The sequence below is a fragment of the Mirounga leonina genome, unplaced genomic scaffold (assembly GCF_011800145.1).
Source record: "Mirounga leonina isolate KUSES-001 unplaced genomic scaffold, KU_Mleo_1.0 Mir_174, whole genome shotgun sequence".
NCBI lineage: Eukaryota > Metazoa > Chordata > Mammalia > Carnivora > Phocidae > Mirounga > Mirounga leonina.
In genome coordinates this window covers 55,354,597-55,380,275 of record NW_023270451.1, presented here as the reverse complement: position 1 = coordinate 55,380,275, position 25,679 = coordinate 55,354,597, and the positions used below count along the sequence as shown (strand labels likewise).

At 36.6% G+C, this 25,679-nt stretch overlaps 1 long non-coding RNA gene and 1 other non-coding gene across 2 annotated transcripts in view; one reads left to right on the top strand and one right to left on the bottom strand.

Moving 5' to 3' along the window:
• The window catches only part of LOC118020996, a 93,564-nt gene that overhangs the window by 4,859 nt on the left and 63,026 nt on the right, over positions 1-25,679 (bottom strand). The window lies entirely within an intron of this gene.
• LOC118021467 lies at positions 10,352-10,458 on the top strand. The gene has a single exon (XR_004682191.1). It is a non-coding gene; the product is annotated as a U6 spliceosomal RNA (small nuclear RNA).

The window sequence follows — 25,679 nt, the reverse complement described above, 5'->3', positions numbered from 1 at the left end:
GAGGAGGAGGAGGAGGAGGAGGAGGAGGAGGAGGAGGAGGAGGAGGAAAAAGAAAAAAAAAAAAAAGCTGGCATTACAAAGCCATCTGTTCATGTCCCAAGCTGTTTACCTGGCTGTTTGCACTGCTTGTCAGAAAAACATTTGGATATTCCCACCATGGCATGAGGGTCAGGCTATCCACCTGGTGCTAGTGACCCCCTGGTTATTTGTCTTCTGTAGCTAATTTTTTAGCTCACATCAGCTTGGAACTTGGACATTTCGGCTATCCAGCCTCAGTGTCTCAGTCATCTAGCCCCTTAAGGGAACATCCCCTCTTCCATGTCCCAGGCCCAGCTCTGGTGTTCTTGCCAATTCAGAACTGATGGTACAAAAGGTTGATTTGCATGTTACTCATAAATAACTTAGCCAGGATATTTAATATGTTTACTGATCTGCTTCAGCATTTTCCTCACATCAGCCTGACTTTAAAGAGCTGAAACTAAGTCTAGCCATGCACAATTTATTGTTTTTATAATTGTTATTGTTTCTGTTTGCTTGACAGTTGCTTTCAGGGTGGGATGAACACTAATGGATATTGTCCAAGATAATGTTACTTTAAATCTAATTCCATGCTTTACTAAGTCTTATTAAAATAAATATCCATGTGCACTACTTCTATGAATTTGACTACTATAGATATGTCATAGCCATGGAATCATGTAGTATTTACTCTTCTGTGGCTGGTTTATTTCACTTAACATAATGTCCTCAAGATCATCCATGCTGTAGCAAATGGCAAGATTTATTTCTGTTTTGAGTCTGAATAATGTTGCATTCCATATACATACCACATGTTTCTTTTCTGTTCTTCTGTTGGTGGATGCATGGTTTGTTTCCATAAATGGCTACTGTGACTATGCTGTAGTAAACATGGGTGTGCAGACATCTCTTAGAGATGTGGAGGGGGGAGGAAGTTGTTCGATGGGAATGAATTTTCAATTATGGTAGATAAACAACTTCCAAAGATCTCTGTATAATATAGTGACTATATTTAACAATATAATATAAAATACTTCAAAATTTGTTAAGAGGGTAGGTCTCATGTTAAATATTCTTACCATTTGAAAAAGAAACACAAGCAAAACAGTCTTTGGAACATGTTGGATATGTTTATTAATTTAATTGTATTGGTATCATGGGTGTTTGCATATATCCAAACTCATCAAGTCTGCATGTTAAATGTGTGCAGTTTTTTATACACCAATTATACCTCAAAAAGCTGTTTTTAAAAATGGCTGCTCTAAAAATAAAATAAAATAAAATAAAATAAAAAATACTCATGGGTTTATTTCTTTGTCAATTCAGTTCAATGGTATTGCACAGAGTACCTCTATATGCCAAACTTGGTACTAGGTAAATAGAAATACAAAGATCATTAAGACATGATCTCTCCCTTGAGAAGCTTACAGTTCATCTTGGGATCAGGTTGATTGTGGGACATGGTAGAAAATCGCCATGTAAATGTTGGGGAAGAAAAATTTTACTTTCCCCTTCAATGTTCTTCTCACTGGACTAAGAATTCAATTGGCATGAAACAGATTAAGAGGGAAAAAGAAGTTTAATTATGTGTGCATGGAGGCGCAATAATAAAATTAAGGCCCAAGAAATGACCAAGGCATGCAGTTTTTACACACATTAGAGAAAGAAAATAAATCTGTGAAAAATTGACAGGACAAATAAGACTTATGTTTTGGGGCTTCAATTAGTAAGGAATTCTAAACAGAAGTTGGGCTGGCATAGTAAATCAGTAAAAGAAAAAGGTTTGTTTATAGGCTTCTTTGGCCCTGAATTCCCTATCTCTGATGATATCTCTACCTCCTGGCACAGGGTGGTTACTTTTCACATGTGAGATTTATTTCCTGCTTTCTGGAGACAAAGGAGGGTCAAAGTATACATTTTGCATTGGCCATTTCTTAAGTAATCAAAATAATCAATATGCCAAAGTGGCATATTTTGGGGTTGCTTGCCCTGAGCCCCAGCATAAACAAATAACTGTAGTGGAATACAATAAGTATGTTCCAGGAATAGTGCAGATAATAAATAAATAAATAAACAGCACTTAGAAGTATCAGTGTGTTACAAGGGCCCTATGACTTTTGGCAAATGAGATAAAGAGAACAAACGTCCCAAAGCTTCAAAGTCATACACTAGTCCCATAAATACATTTGAATAAAAAGTTACAGCTGCAATGTATAATATGGTAACCACTGGCCATGTGTGGCTATTTAAATTTAAATTAGTTAAAATTACATAAAATAAAAAAGATCAGTTTCTTACTGGCACTAGCTATATTTGAAGTGCTTAATAGCTATATGTGTTTACTGGCTACTGTATTGAATGGCACAGGGCATTACCATCATTGTACAAAGTTCTATTGGACAGCACTAATTTACAGTGCGAAGATTTTTAACCATTCCTTTCAGACTCTAATGTGCGTAAGAATTACCTGAGTATCTTGTTTAAATGTTAATTCTCATTATAAGGTCCAGAGTGGGACCTGAGATTCTGCATTGCTAACAACCTCCTGGATGACACTGATGGTCCATAGACCATTTGAGTAGCAAGGGTCTATACTATTCCATTAACGCCAACAAAAAAGTAATGTGTCAAAGGGACTTTTTCAAACCTCCTTTGCTCTGAAGGAATATTTCTTTTTTTTTTTTTTTAAGATTTATTTATTTATTTGAGAGAGCGAGAATGAGAGAGAGAGAGAGAGCCAGAGGGAGAAGCAGGCTCCTCGCTGAGCAGGGAGCCCGATGCGCGACTCGATCCCGGGACTCCAGGATCATGACCTGAGCCACAGGCAGTCGCCCAACCAACTGAGCCACCCAGGCGCCTGGAATATTTCTTTTAATGGAGACATGGAAAAAGTTAGATGATTACTATGTCCTTAATAGAAAGAATTTTTCTTCTAAAATATTTGAGGTTATATTCTACAATTCAATCATATCCATACTAAAGTCCACAAGTACCTACATTTAAAAAACTTCAGTTCTGAAACATAAACTGTAACAAAACTATCTCTGCTTTAACTATGCACAATCCATACCCTTACCCCTCTGATTCCTTTTTTTTTTAAAGATTTTATTTATTTATTTATTTGAGAGAGAGAGTGAGAGAGAGAAAGAGCACAAGAGGGGGGAGCGGGAGAGGGAGAAGCAGACTCCCTGCTGAGCAGGGAGCCCGATGCGGGACTCGATCCCGGGACTCCAGGATCATGACCTGAGCTGAAGGCAGTTGCTTAACCAACTGAGCCACCCAGGTGCCCCCCCTCTGATTCTTGACATTCATGAATCTATAAAAAAAATCAAATAGGTCTCAAATCATTTTTAAATTAAATTAAATTGAAATTTATATATTCACTAAAAAATTCTAATACATTTAATTACTGTTCTAATAATGCCACCTACAGTTATCTCTTTTGATTACTTCGTTTCTTTTTTTTTCCTTCAGGTATAGATTTTTTTAATTTAAATTCAATTAACTTATTTCACTCAGCAAGATCTCATTCCTTTTGATGGCTGCATAATATTCCATTGTATATATATACCATGGTATATATATACCACATCTTCTTTAATGGACTTCACAGACTTATTCAGAACATTCCATCCCAAAACAATGGAATACACATTCTTCTCTAGTGCCCATGGAACATTCTCCAGAATACATCACATCCTAGGTCACAAATCAGGTCTCAACCAGTACCAAAGTTTGGGATTATTCCCTGCCTGTTTTCAGAACACAATGCTTTGAAACTAGAACTCAATCACAAGAGGAAAGTCGGAAAGAACTCAAATACATGGAGGCTAAAGAGCATCCTACTAAAGAATGAATGGGTCAACCATGAAATTAAAGAAGAATTTAAAAAATTCATGGAAACCAATGAAAATGAAAACACAACTGTTCAAAATATTTGGGATGCAGCAAAGAGGAAAGTATATAGCAATACAAGCCTTTCTCAAGAAACAAGAAAGGTCTCAATACACAACCTAACCCTACACCTAAAGGAGCTAGAGAAGAAACAGCAAATAAAGCCTAAATCCAGCAGGAGAGGAAGAAGAAATAATAAAGATGAGAGCAGAAATCAATGAAATAGAAACCAAAAGAACAGTAGAACAGATCAACAAAACTAGGAGCTGGTTCTTTGAAAGAATTAACAAGATTGATAAACCCTGGCCAGACTTATCAAAAAGAAAAGAGAAATGACCCAAATCAACAAAATCATGAATGAAAGAGGAGAGGTCACAACCAACACCAAAGAAATACAAACAATTATAAGAACATATTATGAGCAATTCTATGCCAGCAAATTAGATAACCTGGAAGAAATGGATGCATTCCTAGAGATGTATCAACTACCAAAACTGAACCAGGAAGAAATAGAAAACCTGAAAAGACCTATCACCACTAAGGAAATTGAAGCAGTCATCAAAAATCTCCCAACAAACAAAAGCCCAGGGCCAGATGGCTTCCCAGGGGAATTCTACCAAACATTTCAAGAAGAATCAATACCTATTCTTCTGAAACTGTTCCAAAAAATAGAAATGGAAGGAAAACTTCCAAACTTGTTTTATGAGGCCACCATTACCTTGATCCCCAAACCAGACAAAGACCCCATCAAAAAGGAGAATTACAGACCAATATCCCTGATGAACATGGATGCAAAAATTCTCACCAAAATACTAGCCAATAGGATCCAACAGTACACTAAAAGGATTATTCACCATGACCAAGTGGGATTTATCCCTGGGCTGCAAGTTTGGTTCAACATCCACAAATCAATCAACGTGATACAATACATTAACAAAAGAAAGAACAAGAATCATATGATCCTCTCAATAGATGCAGAAAAAGCATTTGACAAAGTATAGCATCCTTTCTTGATCCAAACTCTTCAGAGTATAGGCATAGAGGGTACATACCTCAATATCATAAAAGCCATCTATGAAAAACCTACAGCGAATATCATTCTCAATGGGAAAAAACTGAGAGCTTTCCCCCTAAGGTCAGGAATGTGGCAGGGATGTCCACTATCACCACTGCTATTCAACATAGTATTGGAAGTCCTAGCCACAGCAATCAGACAACAAAAAGAAATCAAAGGCATCCAAATCATCAAAGAAGAAGTCAAACTCTCACTCTTTGCAGATGATACGATACTTTATGTGGAAAACCCAAAAGTCTCCACCCCAAAACCGCTAGAACTCATACAGGAATTCAGTAAAGTGGCAGGATATAAATTCAATGCACAGAAATCAGTGGCATTCCTATACACCAACAACAAGACAGAAGAACGAGAAATTAAGGAGCCGATCCCATTTACAATTGCACCCAAAACCATAAGATACCTAGGAATAAATCTAACCAAAGAGGCAAAGGATCTGTACTCAGAAAACTATAAAATACTCATGAAAGAAATTGAGGAAGACACAAAGAAATGGAAAAACGTTCCATGCTCATGGATCAGAAGAACAAATGTTTGAAGATGTCAGTGCTACCTAGAGCAATCTACACATTCAGTGCAATCCCCATCAAATACCATCCACTTTTTTCAAAGAAATGGAACAAATAATCCTATAATTTGTATGGAATCAGAAAAAAACCCGAATAGCCAGAGGAATGTTGAAAAAGAAAAGCAAAGCCGGCAGCATCACAATTCTGGACTTCCAGCTCTATTACAAAGCTGTCATCATTAAGACAGTATGGTACTGGCACAAAAACAGACACATAGATCAATGGAACAGAATAGAGAGCCCAGAAATGGACCCTCAACTCTATGGTCAACTCATCTTTGACAAAGCAGGAAAGAAAGTCCAAGGGAAAAAAGACAGTCTCTTCAACAAATGGTGTTGGGAAAATTGGACAGCCACATGCAGAAGAATGAAACTGGACCATTTCCTTCCACCACACACAAAAATAGACTCCAAATGGTTGAAAGACCTCAATGTGAGACAGGAGTCCCTCAAAATCCTAAAGGAGAACACAGGCAGCAACCTCTTCGACCTCAGCTGAAGCAACTTCTTCCTAGAAACATCGCCAAAGGCAAGGGAAGGAAGGGCAAAAATGAACTATTGGGACTTCATCAAGATAAAAAGCTTTTGCAAAGCAAAGGAAACAGTCAACAAAACCAAAAGACAACCGACAGCATGGGAGAAGATATTTGCAAATGACATATCAGATAAATGGCTAGTGTCCAAAATCTATAAAGAACTCATCAAACTCAACACCCAAAGAACAAAGAATCCAATCAAGAAATGGACAGAAGACATGAACAGACATTTTCCCAAAGAAGACATCCAGATGGCCAACAGACACATGAAAAAGTGCTCAATATCACTCGGCATCAGGGAAATCCAAATCAAAACCTCAATGAGATACCACCTCACACCAGTCAGAATGGCTAAAATTAACAAGTCAGGAAACGACAGCTGTTGGCAGGGATGTGGAGAAAGGGGAACCCTCCTACACTGTTGGTGGGAATGCAAGCTGGTGAAGCCACTCTGGAAAACTGTATGGAGGTTCCCAAAAAAGTTGAAAATAGAGCTACCATATGATCCAGCAATTGCACTACTGGGTATTTACCCCAAAGATACAAAAGTAGGGATTCGAAAGGGTACGTGCACCCCGATGTTTATAGCAGCAATGTCCACAATAGTCAAACTGTGGAAAGAGCCAAGATGTCCATCGGCAGATGAATGGATAAAGAAGATGTGGTATATATATATATACAATGGAATTTTATGCAGCCATCAAAAGGAATGAGATCTTGCCATTTGCAATGACGTGGATGGAACTGGAGGGTATTATGCTGAGCGAAATAAGTCAAACAGAGAAAGACATGTATCATATGACCTCACTGATATGAGGAATTCTTAATTGCAGGAAACAAACTGAGGGTTGCTGGAGTGGGGGGTGGGGTGGGAGGGATGGGGTGACTGGGTGATAGACACTGGGGAGGGTATGTGCTCTGGTAAGCGCTGTGAATTGTGCAAGACTGTTGAATCTCAGATCTGTACCTCTGAAACAAATAATGCAATATATGTTAAGAAAAAAAAAAGAAGAAAGAGGTAGCAGGAGGGGAAGAATGAAGGGAGGGAAATCGGAGGGTAGACGAACCATGAGAGACGATGGACTCTGAAAAACAAACTGAGGGTTCTAGAGGGGAGGGGGGGTGGGAGGATGGGTTAGCCTGGTGATGGGTATTAAAGAGGGCATGTTCTGCATGGAACACTGGGTGTTATGCACAAACAATGAATCATGGAACACTACATCTAAAACTAATGATGTAATGTATGGGGATTAACATAAGAATAAAAAAATTTTAAAAAAAAGTAAAAATTACAAACGAATACTTATATAACTTGTATATTCCCAAACTCTTCAGCCTTAGGGAAGGGATACTCTTTCTTTAGTACTCAACTAAAATCCCCAAGTCTCCATCTTTGTGATTGCCAGAAGTCCAATGCTCTAAGTGCCGTATTTTATCAAGTATTTGTTCACATTTTAACATCATTGAAGCAGGATATATCCTACAGTCAGGAATCTTGCAATCATTAATCATTGTCAGCCAGGCATAAGTTATATGATTCCTATCATTGTCATCACCCATGTGATTCTGGTAGATATTCCTGATGGCAAAACTGGCCAATGTAATGTCTCAACATTCTGAACACTTGAATGTAAGAACAAGTTGAGGAAGCAATATAAGCTATGTTTTTGGTACAAAATCTTTCTCATGAATTCCATAACAAGATGAAGAAAACACCAGCTTCAAAACTACTGTCATTAGCCTGAAAGAAAATCCCAGAATCAATAGTACAGGCGTCTTTGAAGATATGCAGCATCACAAAGATAGTGGAAAAAACAAGGTATAAATGACTCTGAGTTAAAAAACTCAGAAAGGTCAGACTTACAAAGAAAAGATATAAAGATATAAAAAAGCTTTATTACCATCTTACTCATTTTATTCTCATATCTTTACACAGGTGCAAGAGTGCTATGTAATAAAAATCTTTAAGTAAATCTAAAGGGTTTTTTTTCCTTAAGTATAAAATAAAAATCTAAGTTATAAGAAAACATTGTAGGGTAGTTTAATTGGCAGTATCTTCTTTCCCTGTGGCACAAAAAAAATCATGGTGTACCTTAAAATAATGGTATCTTAAATTCAAAGAAATACATATTTCTAGGAAATCACAGGGAGTCATTATATGCTCTACCAATTAGTACTGACTAATGCTTGTCATCTTTCTTTTATTTATTTTTTTTTAGATTTTATTTATTTATTTGACAGAGAGAAAGAGCACAAGCAGGGAGAGTGGCAGGCAGAGAGAGAAGCAGGCTCCCCACTTAACAGGACCCTGGGATCATCACCTGAGCTAAAGGCAGACTGACTGAGCCACCCAGGTGCCCCTCTTTTCTTTTTTAAAGATTTATTTATTTATTTGAGAGGGGGAGGGAAGGGGAGAGGGAGAGGCAGAGACAGTCCCAGGCAGACACTGTGAACTATGTATGAGCCCCCCAGTGATGGGCGGAGAGCCCTGTGCAGGGCTTGATCTCACTACCCTGAGATCAGGACTTGAGCTGAAACCAAGAGTCAAGAGTCAACTGACTGTGCCACTTAGGCACCCCACTTGCCTTCTTTCTAATAATGCTAGTCTTCACATACATCATAGGGCTACTTCTTAAGGTCTGTGCCTCCTCTAATGACACTTTGTCTTATGGGACGCCAAAAGCAGTGTTGACATCAAGGCCTGGCATGAAGAAACTTTTATTGGAATCTTGTGAATATGAGGAAAAATGTAATGCCATACAAGAAATTTCAGTCTGGAGTATTTAATAGCATTATGTTTAGAGTCCTTTGCCCTGATTCTCCACAGAGAGGTCCTTTCTAAATCTCTCCTAGGTCTTGCTTCTTGCCTCTGTTGCAAAAAACAGCCTGCTTCACTAAATATATTTAGCCATTATTGAAACCCCATTGCTGTTTAAAAAACTTGTTGAGTTCAAAATAAGGGTGGCCTATCACATTATTATAGAGAGTAATTAATTTGCTTATCGACTAAAATTTCTCCTTTCTAGAATAGCATTTTTGCTTTTCTTCTTCATGATTAAAACACCTATTAAAGTGTGAGGTGTGTTTTCCAGAACAAAAGAACATTATTGTCTTAGAGATAAAATTCTGCTTCTACTAAAACAATAGAGAAAAACATGAGGCAGCTTGTTCCTGATACATAAAAAATTCTCTGGAAGTAAACATAACCAAAGGAAAAAAAAGCCTAAAATTTCAGAGACCTGATGACTTGACTTTTGATACTATATTTGCACTAACGGTAAATAACACAAATGAATGGGTATTAAGAGATTAACTGATATCCTCTGAAAACGCAAAGGGAGTGAAACAGACTTATAAACGGGAATTGGTGAGACTTGAACACAAATTCGGCTTGCAAAGTCTTCAGAATGAAATAAATCAAAGCTAGGCAAAATCACCAATTACTCAACATGATTGATAAATATTGTAAATGAAAAATAAAATATGAGCTACAAAGCAGCAGGTGTCAAACTTCAGTGTATCAAGCTTTAGAGATAAAAGCTTCACTCAAGGAACTTGTTAAAAACTAGAATTCTAGATCCTACTCTGTAATTATTCTGAGTTATCTTACTCCATAATTATTAGGTCCACTGAAGGTCTAGAAATTTGCATATTTTGCTTAGGAAAATATCAGGTGATTCTGATGCAAATAGTCCAGGGGATTACATTAAAAAAAAAAAAGTGCCATAAAGCCTGTATTTCAAATAAGGGAAAAAATCCAGTTACATATTACAATAGATGTCACAAATGGTTTGACAATTCACCTGGATAGCTAAATACATTGTCCAATAATTAGCAGATTTCTGATAAAAATAATTTAAAACACTGTTAGGCATCTAATGGACAAATTACTCCTTACTATTTAGTGATCTTCAGAGAGAAAAAAAAATCTTAGTATAATAATTTAATGACATTACTTGGGAAAATGTCAGTTATTTAAAATATATGTAGACAACACATCAATCTTGGTCATATAACTAAATTTAGTGTTCAGTGGAAACTGAATTTCAGTAATTATTATCATTATATAACTAAAGCATTGTCAATTGACTTTTCAAAATTCTCAGGTCATGTTTGATGCATACAGATACTGTCATTAACATATACAGTATGTTCTGAGCAATGAAATATTTTTAACATTGAAAGTGTGTGTTGTCTTAAAAAGATGTTAAGAATTTTGTGTATCTTTCTATTCACTTATGTTATAAATAAACAAGTCTAGTGCTCGCTTCCGCAGCACATATACTAAAATTGGAACGATACAGAGAAGATTAGCATGGCCCCTGTGCAAGGATGACATGCAAATTCGTGAAGTGTTCCATATTTTTCACGTACTGCATGGAGCACTGGGGGTTATACGAAAACAATGGATCGTGGATCACTACATCAAAAACTAATGATGTATTGTATGGTGACTAACATAACATAATAAAATTTTTTTAAAAAGTTACATAAGTATCATGCAACATAGTTTGAGGCTTATCACACGTATGCAAATTAACTGATTCAAAGATATGCATTAAGCTCTAACTAAATGCTAAGTAAGAACTGTGACAGGCAATGAGAACCAAATAAATAAATAGTCACAAGCTCTAGGAAAACAGCTGACATGAATTTGTACATTAATGCCATAACTTAAGAAACTACGGGTATGGAATTGAGGCTAAATAAGCTGGAGAAATCTCCAGAGGTAGGTCGGGGCCAGGCTGGGAGGGGCACTGTGGCCTATTTGTGGTATTTAGAAAGCAGTGGAGGGCCGCTGTTGGATCTCAAGCAGAAGGGACATGAAATAATTTGGTTTTAGTATTTATTGATTACATTTCCTAACATGTGTCCATTAAATCAATGGTGAAAAATAATAACGGCTAAATTCTGGATATAGTTTTCATAATAGCTCAGAGAAAACAAATGTGATTTTTTGTGGAAAAAGATTTACTTTACCAAAAACTTTTTCGGTTAAAAAATACGATTTGATTTGCAGAAATCTGATTTCAAATAACATCTCTAAGAAGGAATCTTCTGGTTTTATTAGGAGGAAAGGAGACCACTAAAAAAATGGCAGCGCGAACAGCTCCCCCCCAAAAAAAGTCTATAATTGTTTAATTTTGTCAATTAAAAGAGTAAATTACATTATGTTATTCAAAATTATATTTAAAAAATTATTTTCTCAGTTCTGCATCAACATCGTATTTATTTATTTATTTCCATATTTATTCATCAGGCATCAGTTGAGTCCCTTCTATGTGCAAGGCACTGTGTTAGAATCTATAATGGATAAAATGTCCTTGCTTATAATAGAGAAAAAAAAGAGAGGAGCTTCAACATAGAGAACAGATATTATGCTTGGCTGCTATATTTTTTCCTTATTTCTCTAGAAATAAGAAGTATAATTTTTAGAACATGAATATGGAATTAGGTGTCAGTTAAACTTTTAGACTCTCCAATACTTTATCTGTAAAACTGAAAAAAAATAACCTACCTTGTAAGTTTGTTGAGATATGAGAATAAATGAGATAATGCATGTGGCTCACAGTAGGCACTATTATTATTATTATTGTGTTGACTACTATTACTTTTAGTATTCACAGGATATTTTGTGCTTTTCAATGCCAGGATATCAGGACTGCAGTCATTTCTGGAGGAAATGAGTTCAGTCCCTGGAAAATTATTCTGAGATTTCAAGAGGGTCAGCACAAAGTGGATTAATGAGTTGAGACATGATGACTTCTGAAGTACAGTCTTTAAAAGAGAAATTTTCACATGTGCATTGAACTGTGTCACTGTGAAAAATGGCACAGCATCAAAATAAATTCACTGCCCTGGGTCCATCAGTTTAGTTTAGCATTAACTCGGGGAGTTAATTTCTCTGTGCTGAGCCACTGTATTAAACTTCTAACCAATTTGCATTTTATAAAATGGAGTCTTAAATAAATCATTCAAATTTCTGACTGATGGATGTAGTATGCCCTGATTAAAATGCAAGAAGTAATTTCTGACTGAGCTTTGTTTGATAACATCACTTTTATATAGCAGGAGAAATCAGATGGGTTATATAAATAATAGCTTTATCCTCATTTCTTAAGATACAGAATTGAAAGACAACTAATTATAAGTCAATATCAATGTTTTGGGAGACAACTTTTGAAAACTGTTGTATATAATCATTTCAGCTCCCATATTAGATCCCTATTAAGGACAATCCAGGTGTTTGTTGTTTCCCAAATGTAACTGCTTAATGGAAATCTATTTCTTTTTTTCCCTAACTTTTAAAAATTTTAGTTACAGTACAGTTAACATACAATGTTATATTAGTTTCAGGTGTACACTATAGTGATTCAACAATTCTATGCCTTACTCAGTGCTCATCAAGATAAGTGAACTCTTAATCCCCTTCACCCATTTTACCCATCCCTCCCACACAACAGATCTCTATTTCTACAGCATTTTTTTTTGAAGTACATAAGTATAAAAGTAGTAGAGATATTCAAATGTTAGAGATCTTGAAAACATTGTTCATAAGTGTCCTTTCTGTGGATGCTACCAGAAAAATGCTCACACTCTCTCCCTTAAATATAAATATATAAAATAAATATAATATAATAAATATATTTATTTAATAATAAGTCTGATAAATGGAATAATAAATGGTTTTCCACCCCCTCACTTTCAATATGGAGGTGTCTTTGGGTCTAAAATTAGTCTCTTGCAGACAGCATATCAACTGGTCTTGCTCTTTTATCCAATCTGATATCCTGTGTCTTTTGACTGGGGCATTCAGCCCATTTACTTTCAGAGTAACTATTGAAAGATATGAATTTAGTGTCATTGTATTACCTGTAAAGTCACTGTTTCTGTATATTGTTTCTATTCTTTTCTGGTCTATGTTACTTTTAGGCTCTCCCTTCACTTAAAGGATCCCCTTTAATATTTCTTGCAGGGCTGGTTTAGTGATCACAAATTCTTTTATTTTATGTTTGTCCTGGAAGTTTTTTGTTTTTTGTTTTTTGTTTTAATCTCTCCTATTTTGAATGACATCTTTGCTGTATAAAGTCTTGGATGAATATTTTTCTCATTTAGCACCCTGAATATATCATGCCAGTCCTTTTTGGTCTGCCAGGTCTCTGTGGAGAGCTCTGCTGCCAGTCTAATGTTTCTAGCCTTAGGTTATGGACCTCTTGTCTTGAGCTGCTTTCAGGATTTTCTCTTTGTCTCAAATTTGCAAGTTTCACTATTATATGTCAAGGTGTTGACCTATTTTTATTAATTTTGAAGGGGGTTCTTTGTGCCTCCTGGATTTGAATGCCTGTTTCCTTCCCCAGATTAGGGAAGTTCTCTGCTATAATTTGCTCCAATATACTTCTGCTCTCCTCTCTCTCTTCTTCTTCTTCTGGGATCCTAATTTTTCTAATATTATTTTGCTTTATGGTATCACCTTTTTCTTGAATTCTCCCCCTCATGATCCAGTAGTCTTTCATCTCTCTTTTTCTCAGCTTCTTTATTCTTCATCATTTTGTCTTCTATTTCATTAATTCTCTCTTCTGCCTCATTTATCCTAATAGAGCCTCCACTTTTTATTGCATCTCATTAATAGCTTTTTGATTAGATTTTCGTTCTTTATTTCTCCAGAAAGGGATTCTCTAGTGTCTCTGTGCTTTTTTCAAGCTCAGCTAGTATCTTTATAATCATTATTTTGAACTCTAGTTCCAGTATCTTACTTACGTCCATACTGATTAGGTCCCTGGCAGTCAGTACTGCCTCTTGCTCTCTATTTTGAAGAGAGTTTTTCCATCTTTTCATTCTTGCAGAAAGTGCTCACTTTTCTATTTGTAGAGTTGTAGCTATTCTTTTCTTAGATCTCTGATGAGTTTGCAGGTGTTCAGAATGATTTGATAGCTATGTAGCTGAATTTCTGAGACCAGGTGAAATTAAGGTCTCCTAGTCCTCTGCCATCTTAGACCAAACAAATTGATAACTTCATTTCAAAGTTTTGCTTTTCTTAGTATTTTTTTAGTTATTATAAGAATAGTGGATCTCATGAAAAAAATAATGGAAACTTAAAATAGAGGACTCATTCTTGTTCCAAAAAATAGGGCTGTTATTGTTAAGGAGAGCATTAAAAATGAAAATAGCCCTAATTCCTTGATACACACTAAAATGAAACAAAACAAAATGAACAAAAATAGGACTCTTTTCATTCTTCTTTTACTTTGAAAGTATTTAGACATTTAACTGTCCCACAATCTCTTAGAGACATTCCAGTTTCCTCAAATTGGGCCTTAATGACCTGACATTATTAATTTAAATAGCCCATGTAACAATATATGCCTAAGGAAAAATAGTTTTACTAACCATTGAATCACAGGGAACTTATAAAGTCATATTATGTATTTCCCATCTCTAATGAAATTATCCAGATTAAAAAGCTAACAAAAACAGGAATCATGTTTCCTACTAATATGCTGAAAAGATGATCCATTAGTCACTCCTTTTGAATTGCTAACTGGCTACTTAGAATCTTTCCAGTCCTATAACTTACTGATTTGGACAGAATACTATGAAAAGGAAAAAGTGAGTGTTCAGGGGAATAGAGACAATTATGGCTAGACTGGGGAAGGTTAAGATCAAGCCTTCAGTGAGAGAAGAGATGCTTGAGATGGTATGCAGAGCCTTACTGCTATTTGGTTTTCTTACCCAGTTAAGTTTGAAATCATTCTGCTCTTTGGTTTTCTTTCAGCTGTGTAGATTAGGAGGACCTTGTGGACCAAACATCCTATACTTATATTTGCCCACCCAAAACCATGGCACAAAGAATTCCACTTCATTTGTTTCTCACTTTAATCAAAGAACACAAGCCATCTTAGTATGAAAATAAGGGTGAATGGCAATAATGGGAAGCAAGGCATAACAGGAGAGAGATCAGAGGTGGTGGGAAGCAAGCAAACAAACAAGCAAACAAACAAACACCCCCCCCGAAAAGTGTGTCTTTATAGTTGAAAAAACTCAGAATAAATTGACATATTAAATTAGGTTTCTTGAGTAGTCTGCTTTTTGCTCCTAGGAATGGATAGAAGAGAAGGTCTGAGATTGGTAGAATCCCCCTTCTCTACCTGTGTTTGCTTGCTGTTGTTTCAATCTATATTAATCATTTCATAAAACAGAAGTAATTCCTGAAAGAGTATAATTTTCAAAATGATTGACTAATTTGTGATGTAGAGAGATGCTCTGTCAAGTTGACTGACTCACTAAAGGAGATAATGGTTCTTTACAATAAATTATTATCAGAAAGCAGAACAAAAGTCAATATAAAATCTCTTTCTTCAAGCCCTCAATAAATGCAATAAAATGCCTCCCTCCTCCTTCAGTGACGACCTGGTTTCATAACCAGATAAAATGGAACAAGTGTGGATCAGCAATGAGGATTTCCAGTATGATCTAATAATTTTTATATTAAGGGTACTTGTGAGCTACAATATTGATAATTCAGGGACTGCAGATGTCCTTATTTTCTCTGAAGAGGATGCGAATTGGTAGATTTAATAGCTGGTTCTCCTTATGCAAGTGTGTATATGCACATACTTTGATCTGAAAGGTTTCTCAAGTTTCTACCAATCTAATACTAGTTTTTCTACTGGTCTATCAAGATGCTACTTCAGCATTTCAGGAGTTTAATGATAAAGGAACAGATTACTTAGAAGACAAGGAGAAAGACTCTTCACAGATAAAATAAGACAGCCAAGGCATTTGGCCAAGATCCTGAAACCAAAACCTAAGTTTTTGAGAAAGGTAAGAAGAGAGGAGTGGGTAAGAGCCTTTTTCTTTATTATTAGCAGAGGCTTTAACCCAAACTTCTATATGTAGATTTCTGAGTTAGATCACTTGAGAGATACCTGGCTTACATTGATTGATATTTGTTTGTTTTCAGTACATTTACTCTTGCCTAAAAGACCTGGATGGTGACTTCTTTTCCTTGAGTGATGATCTGAATCCTGCATAGTTTTTTCAAAATGGGAAGCTCCTCCCAAATAGGAAGTAGTCTTAGTCCAATTTCTAATTACACTTCATCTTACCAAGCAAGTGTAAAACAAATGTAATGAACATTCATGTACAAATATTTTTGTGGATATACATTTTAACCTATTAAAATAAATATCTAGAAATGGCGATGCTGTTTGATATAGTAAGTATACACTGAACTTCAAAAGATACTACCAAACTGTTTTCTAAAGTGATCTCACCATTTAACCCCATCAGCAGTGTAGAGAGTTCTAATTACTCCACCTCTTCAACAATGCTTGTTATATTAAGTGATATTTGGCAACAGATGAATGGTTAAACACATTTTGTGTATTAATATAATGACTACTACTCAGCAACAAAAGGAAATAATTTACTGAAACAAAACAACATGGATATATCTAAAAACATTCTGCTACATAAAAGAACCCAGACACAAAAGGACACACAGTACATGGTTCCATATTTTTAAAGTTTTAGACTAGTCAGAACTGAGGCACCTGGGTGGCTCAGTAGGTTAGATGTCTGACTCTTGATTTCAGCTCAGGTCATGATCTTGGGGTTGTGTGACTGAGCCCTGAATCGGGTTCCCCGCTCAGCATGGAGTCTGCTTGTCCTTCTCCCTCTGCTCCTCCCCCACTCACTCTCTCTCTCTTAGATAAATAAATAAGATCTTTAAAAAGAGAGAGAATAGTCAGAACTAATCTATAGTTAATAAAAATCATATCAATGATTGCCTGAGTCAGAAGGTATGTGGTGGAGGTGGAGGGATGACTGGGAAGGGCACAAGAGAACTTGGGTTGGTAAAAATATTCTATATCTTGAATGAGACAATAGTTGCATAGGTACAGACATGTCAAACTGTATATTTAAAATGGGCATATTAATTTATATACAGTCTATCTCAATAAAGTTTTTAAAAATCTAAAGAAAATCAATCTAGATCTGAAAGTTAAAGATGAAGAGAAGCCAAAAAAAAAGACAAGTGAAAAAAAAAAAAAAAGCTCTATCTTGTAGCAGAGTGTGCCTCAAGGACTCTTGAACATGCGGCTCCTCAAATGTGGTGTGGGGAAGGTAAAACTTGGCTGTCACTTGAAGCCAAGTTTGTCAATATCAGTTAACAAGATGGGTGTCTTAGGCCATTAAGGTAGGGAAGGCTCTAAGAAGGGTAGGAGGGAAGTCTAAAAAATCAACTTCCTCTGGTTTATACAATTGCTTTGTCTGAACCTAGTGGCATCAACCTCTTCCATTGGCATTGTTTCTTTGTTCTCTTTGGTTTTAAATATTTGAAAAGTTATGCCACTTGAATCCACACTGCTGTTTGCATTGTTTTGACTGATCTCCTTAACTAGTCTCTCCCGTTGGTCCTGGTTTTTGTGTGCAATTTCCCAATTCTTCTTTTGGGTTTATGATGACAGATCCTTGAAAATCTCTCTGCCATTGGTATATTCAATATCTGTTTTCCTAAGGTGTCTAATAATGCAAATCTAGTAATATATATTTTTACTGTGATTCAGGACATAAAAATTAGGGCTTAAGATGAGGATTCCTCAGTTACAGTTTTGAAATCATTCTTATGCTTTCACTAGGAAATATTGAGAAATATTTAGTTGTATATGGTTCAGAAATACTTATTCAGAAATAAATCTTAATCGAATGTGGTATAAACATGAAGTTAAACAGATTTATATTTATGGTATCAATAAACAAGTATAAAATATTGACTATATATTTATATTTCCATCTAAAGAATACTAATTTCTGTGTCACTTGTGGACTATTTACTCAAAGCACATGTGTGCATATCTATAAATATTATCTTTGCATTTATAAGTATCTAAATATGGATAATTTTCAACATAGCATTTGGACTCGCCCTTATTCTCCAGTGTGACTGGAAAGTTACTTAAGATTAGAGAAAAACACCATTGATCCTTGTTTTCCTACTTTGGATTCTTAATTTTTCCTTACATGATACTCAGGCGTCATAAGTAATGAAGTGAAAGGAAGAATTATTTTAGCTTCAAATTCACTGGATTCAGAGTTTTAAATCTAAGACTATTTAATTATTAAAACTCAGTCTTTAATAATGCTATGTACAAATAAAATTTAAGATTTATAAAAAATATTTTTATCAATTCCCATTTTCCTTAAATGACATATACACATCAAGTGACTGTATTTTATTGTTTATCAATTATTTGCTAAATAAGATGGTATTGCTTTCATTCTTTATTTCTAGTTCTGTCATTTTCTGTGCAAAGTCAATCCAGTCTAAGACTTGAAGAAATAAAAAAAGAGAAATGGTGTATGTATTTTTCTCTTCTACCCAAATACAACCCAATCCTGACTACTGCTTTATGTTGAATTTGTTGTATGTACACATTATTTACTACTTTGAGCTTTGTAGGGACATTAAAGAAGAATAAAGAAGGAGGAGAATATAAAGAAAACATATAACGAGAAATGAAGAAAACTCTGAGTCAACCATCTTTGTGTAGGAGATCAAAGAATAAGAAATTTACCACTTAGACATCTCATTCAACTACACTGATTATTCCAAGAATATAAGAATTGAGTCAGGGCCTTGGAAGTCAGATTTCCTGAAGTTACTATTATTATTTTGGTTCCCAATTACCTTAAGAAAATCTATCTAGATTGTGTATATTAGATTATTTATAACAGGTCAGCCAGGCAACAGTTTTGAAGTAGCTGTCATTGTCATCAACATGTATGATCTTGGTAGGCATTCAGCTGGCAAAACAGGGTAAATGTAGTAACTCAATGTTTTGAACAACAATCATGTAAGACACTTGTTAGCGAAGTGTGTGTGCATGCTAAGAGTGTTATAGTTGGACTGTAAAGCACATTACCATGGCCTCTCCATGTATGAAGTGTGTTCTAATTTCTGGTTCAAAATAGAAGAAAATAAAAATATCACAATATAATTTTTGCATATATTTCAGTATTTAATATGTCTTAAAATTAGTAGAATAGATTAAGGTTTTTTGTTTGTTTGTTTTAAGTAGGCTCCAGGCCCAGTGTGGAGCCCAACATGGGACTTAAACTAACAACCTTGAGATCAAGACCCGAGCTGAGATCAAGAGTCAGATGCTTAACCAACTTAGCCACCCAGGCACCCCTAGACTAAGGTTTTATAAAAGTTTTCTTCCTCCATTTAACCCATACAGTTTAAGCATAAGGGTAATTTTAATCAATCTTTGCATATTTTTTTATGAGTTCATCCTTCTCTAATTATTACATTAGTTGAAGTTCTCATTAAAGTCTTCCTGCTCCTTATCTCTGCAGGACAGTGTCATAATGACGTGAATGACAGAGGACTAAGGAGATAGTAATTTATAATTTAATGTGACAAGCTGATGTTTCATTTATTATGATGAAACCCTTTGGGGAAGGACAACTCACATTTAAAAAATATATATATTAGTAAGTATAATTTTAAAAATTACAAACAAATACTTTGGGACAGAGTGGGCAAGATGGTGGAGGAATAGGAGACATGGATTTCGTCTCCTCTCAGGAATTCAGCTGGATAGGGATCAAACCATTCTGAACACCTACAAACTCAACAGGAGATCGAAGAAAAGAAGAGCAACAACTCTCTCATCAGAAAAGCGACCACTTTCTGGAAGGTAGGACGTGCGGAGAAGGGAATCTGAGGCGATATTCGGGAGGAGAGACGGCGGGGGAGGGGCCTCCGTCAGCCACTTCTGGCAAGTGATAGAGCCGCGGAGCATAAAATCGGAACTTTTAGAAGTCTGCTCCGCTGAGGGACATCACTCTGGTGGCTAAGCAGGGTGTGGAAACCTCACGGGACAGTGTGGTCTCAGGACCCTCGGGGTCACAGAAAGACCGGGGGTGCCTGAGTGCGGCAGAGCTCCCAGGTATCGGAGCGGGGAAGCCGGCTGCAGAGACGGAGCCGAGGAGCGGGCTCTCAGCTCGGGGTTGCCATAAACCCTGATCCGTGGCACAGTCGGGCCACTGCTCCTCCAGCAGGGACCCAACAAGCAACAGATCTGGGGAGACTCACCTTCCTCCCCTGGGAGGAGCGGCGTGGGAGTGCACTGCTGGGTTTGGAGACCCCACCTGGGGTCGGGTGCCAGAGATAGAAACGCACTGTCACAGGCCCGGTGAGCACAGAGTGCGGCCGGAGACCAGGAAACCGGGAGTGACTGACTGCTTTTCTCTGGGGGCTCACTGAGGAGAGGGGCCCTGAGTCCTCGGCTCCTCTGGGGTGGAGATTAGGAGGCCGCCATTTTCACTCTCTGCCTCCAAAGCTGTACGGAAAGCTCACAGGGAACAAAAGCCCTGGAGAGCAAACCTGAGCAGATTACTTAGCCCAGACCAGGCAAGGGTGGGGCAATTCCGCCTCCGGCAAAGACATTTGGGAACCACAGCAACAGGCCCCTCCCCCAAAAGATCAGCAAGAACAGCCAGCCAAGACACAAGTTTACCGATCAATGAGAATGGCAGAACTCCAGCGCTATGGGGATTCCACACATAGAATTCATGGCTTTTTTACCATGATTCTTTAGTCTTTCAAAGTTAATTTTTTTTTTAAACTGTCTTTTTCCTTTTTTTTTTTTTGAATTTTTCTTTTTCCCTTTTTCAACCAACATCTTATCAATCCCTTTTTTAAAAAAACATTTTTATTTTTCATTTTTAGAGTCATATTCTATCCCTTCATAGTAGTTACCCATATTTTTGGCATATATATATAAGTTGTTCTCTCTTTAAAATTTTGAGATAGTTTCTTCTAACAGTCAAAATATACCCTAAATCTCTAGTATATGGTTTTCTCCTACTCCCCTGCCTGATCACATTCTCTCCCTTTTTTTTTCTTTTTTCTTTTTTTAAATCCTCTTCTTTCTTTTTTCAAACAACTTCTTATCAATTCCTTTTATAAAATTTTTTATAATTTCCATCTTTACAGTCATATTCCATCCCTTCATCATATCAACCCTATTTTTGTACATATATAAGTTTTTCTTTCTTTAAAATTTTGGGAGGCACTTTCTTCTTTTTTTTTTTTAAAGATTTTATTTATTTATTTGAGACAGAGAGAATGAGAGAGAGAGAGAGCACATGAGAGGGGGGAGGGTCAGAGGGAGAAGCAGACTCCCTGCTGAGCAGGGAGCCCGATGTGGGAATCGATCCCAGGATTCCAGGATCATGACCTGAGCCGAAGGCAGTCGCTTAACCAACTGAGCCACCCAGGCGCCCAGGAGGCACTTTCTTCTATAAGACCAAAATACACCCCAAATCTAGTGTGTGGCACTGATCTATATACCAGCCTGATCATATTTGATCACATTCTGGTTTTTCTTGTTGTTGTTGTTTTGTTTTGTTCTGTTTTTGTTTGTTTTTATCTTTTTTTTTTCTTTTTCTTTTTTTTCTTTTTCTTTTATCTCTCTTTCCCTTTCTTTTCCCACTGCTTCAGGTCTTTTCTGATTTGTTTAGAGTATATTTTCTGGGGACGTTGTTACTCTGCTAGCATTTTGTTCTCTCATTAATCTATTCTCCTCTGCACAAAATGACGAGACGGAAAAAATCACCTCAACAAAAGAACAACAGGATCATGAGGGCAGAATTTGAGAGATACGCGATACCATAAGACAAAACAACATTAGAATAATTGGGATCCCAGAAGAAGAAGAAAGAGAGAGGGGGGCAGAAGGTATATTGGAGCAAATTATAGCAGAGAACTTCCCTAATTTGGGCATCAAAATCCAGGAAGCACAGAGAACCCCTCTCAAAATCAATAAAAATAGGTCAACACCCCGACATCTAATAGTAAAACTTATGAGTCTCATAGACAAAGAGAAAATCCTGAAAGCAGCTCGGGAGAAGAGATCTGTAACCTACAATGGTAGAAACATTAGATTGGCAACAGACCTATCCACAGAGACCTGGCAGGCCAGAAAGGACTGGCAGGATATATTCAGAGCACTAAATGAGAAAAATATGCAGCCAAGAATACTATATCCAGCTAGGCTGTCATTGAAAATTGAAGGAGAGATAAAAAGCTTCCAGGACCAACAAAAACTAAAGGAATTTGCAAACACAAAACCAGCCCTACAAGAAATCTTGAAAGGGGTCCTCTAAGCAAAGAGAGAGCCTAAAAGCAACATAGACCAGAAAGGAACACAGACAATATATGGTAACAGTCACCTTACAGGCAATACAATGGCACTAAATTAATATCTTTCAATAGTTACCCTGAGTGTAAATGGGCTAAATGCCCCAATCAAAAGACATAGGCTATCAGACTGGATTAAAAAACAAGACCCATCGACATGCTGTCTGCAAGAGACTCATTTTAGACCCAAAGATACCTCCATATTGAAAGTGAGGGGGTGGAAAACCATTTATCATGCTAATGGGCATCAAAAGAAAGCTGGGGTGGCAATCCTTATAACAGACAAATTAGATTTTAAACCAAAGACTGTAATAAGAGATGAGGAAGGACACTATATCCTACTTAAAGGGTCTATCCAGCAAGAAGATCTAACAATTGTAAATATTTATGCCCCTAACATGGGAGCAGCCAATTATATAAACCAATTAATAACAAAAGCAAAGAAACACATTAATAATAATACAATACTAGTAGGGGACTTTAACACCCCCCTCACTGAAATGGACAGATCAACTAAGCAGAAGATGAACAAGGAAATAAGGGCTTTGAATGACACACTGGATCAAATGGACTTCACAGATATATTCAGAGCATTCCATCCTAAAGCAACAGGATACACATTCTTCTCTAGTGCCCATGGAATATTCTCCAGAATAGATAACATACTGGGTCACAAATCAGGTCTCAACCAGTACCAAAAGACTGGGATCATTCCCTGCATATTTTTGGACCACAATGCTTTGGAACTGGAACTCAATTACAAGAGGAAATTTGGAAAGAACTCAAATACATGGAGGCTAAAGAGCATCCTAATAAAGAATGAATGAGTCAACCAGGAAATTAAAGAAGAATTTTTAAAAATTCATGGAAAAAAATGAAAATGAAAACACAGCTGTTCAAAACCTTTGGGATGCAGCAAAGGCAGTCCTAAGAGGGAAGTACATAGCAATACAAGCTTTTCTCAAGAAACAAGATCTCAGATACACAACCTAACCTTACACCTAAACAAGCTTGAGAAATAATAGCAAATAAAGCCTACCCCTAACAAGAGAAAACAATTAATAAAGATTAGAGCAGAAATCAGTGAATTAGAAACCAAAAAACACTATAACAGATCATCAACACTGGGAGCTGATTCTTTGAAAAAATTAATAAGATTGATAAACCCCTGGCCAGACTTATCAAAAAGAAAAGAGAAAGGACCCAAATAAATAAAATCATGAATGCAAGAGGAGAGGTCACAAGCAACACTGAAGAAATACAAACAATTGTAAGAACATTTTATAAGCAACTATATGGCAACAAATTAGGCAATCTGGAAGAAATGGAGGCATTCCTAGAGACATATAAACTGCCAAATTAAAACAGGAAGAAATAGAAAACCTGAACAGACACATAACCAGGTAGGAAATTGAAGCAGTTATCAAAAATCTCCCAACAAGCAAGAGTCCAGGGCCAGATGTCTTCCCAGGGGAATTCTACCAACCATTTAAAGAATAATTAATACCTATTCTTCTGAAACTGTTTCAAAAAATAGAAATGGAAGGAAAATTTCCAAACTCTTTCTGTGAGGCCAGCATTACCCTGATCCCAAAACCAGAGAAAGACCACACCAAAAAGGAAAATCACAGACCAACATCCCTGATGAACATGGATGCAAAAATTCTCACTAAGATACTAGCCAATAGGATCCAACAGTACATTAAAAGGATAATTCACCACGACCAAGTGGGATTTATTCCTGGGCTGCAAAGGTGGTTCAACATCTGCAAATCAATCAGTGTGATACACTGCATTAATAAAAGAGAGGACAAGAACCATATGATCCTCTGAATAGCTTAAGAAAAAGCATTTGATAAAGTACAGCATCCTTTCTTGATTAAAACTCTTCACAGTGTAGGGACAGGGGGAACAAACCTCAATATCACAAAAGCCATATATGAAAAGCCCATGGCGAATATCATTCTCAATGGGGAAAAACTGAGAGCTTTTCCCCTAAGATCAGAAACATGGCAGGCATGTCCACTATCACCACTGCTGTTGAACATAGTACTAGAAGTCCTAGCCTCAGCAATCAGACAACAAAGAGAAATAAAAGGCATCGGAATTGGCAGAGAAGAAGCCAAACTCTCACTCTTCACAGATGACCTGATACTGTATGTGGAAAACCCAAACGACTCCACCCCAAAATTGCTGGAGCTCATACATAGAGCTCATTGCTCATAGAACAATGTAGCAAGATATAAAATCAATGCACAGAAATCAGTTGCATTTGTATACACTAACAATGAGACAGAAGAAAGAGAAATTAAGGAGTTGATTCCATTTACAATTGCACCCAAAACCATAAGATACCTAGGAATAAACCTAACCAAAGAGGCAAAGGATCTGTACTCAGAAAACTATAGAGCACTCATGAAAGAAATTGAGGAAAACACAAAGAAATGGAAAAAGTTTCCATGCTCATGGATTGAAAGAACAGATATTCTTAAAATGTCTATGCTATCTAGAGCAATCTATACATTCAGTGCAATCCTTATCAAAATACCATCAACTTTTTTCACAGAGCTGGAACAAATAATCCTAAAGTTTGTATGGAACCAAAAAAGATCTCAAATAGCCAAAGGAATGTTGAAAAAGAAAATGAAAGCTGGTGGCATCACAATCTGGACTTCAAGCTATATTACAAAGCTGTAATCATCAAGACAGTATGGTACTGGCACAAAAACAGACACATAGATCAATGGAACAGAATAGAGAGCCCAGAAATGGACCCTCAACTCTATGGTCAACTAAGCAGGAAAGAATATCCAATGGAAAAATGACAGTCTCTTCAACAAATGGTTTGGGAAAACTGGACAGCAACATGCAGAAGAATGAAACTGGACCATTCCCTTACACCATACACAAAAATAGACTCAAAATGGATGGAAGACCTAAATGTTAAACAGGAATCCATCAAAATCCTTAAGGAGAACACAGGCAGCAATCTCTTTGACCTTGGCTGCAACAACTTCTGGCTAGACATGTCTCCAAAGGCAATGGAAACAAAAGCAAAAATGAGCTAGTGGGACTTCATCAACATAAAAAGCTTTTGCACAGCAAAGGAAACAGTCGACAAAAAGCAAGATAAAGGACAGAATGGGAGATATTTGCAAATACTTTATCAGATAACATTTTATCTACTATCCAAGATCTATAAAGAACATCCAAAAACCAAATAATTCAGTCAAGAAATGGGCAGAAGACATGAACAGACATTTCTCCAAAGAAGACACAAATGGCAACAGACACATGAAAAAATGCTCAATATCACTCAGCATCAGGAAAATACAAATCAAAACCACAATGAGATACCACCTCACACCAGTCAGA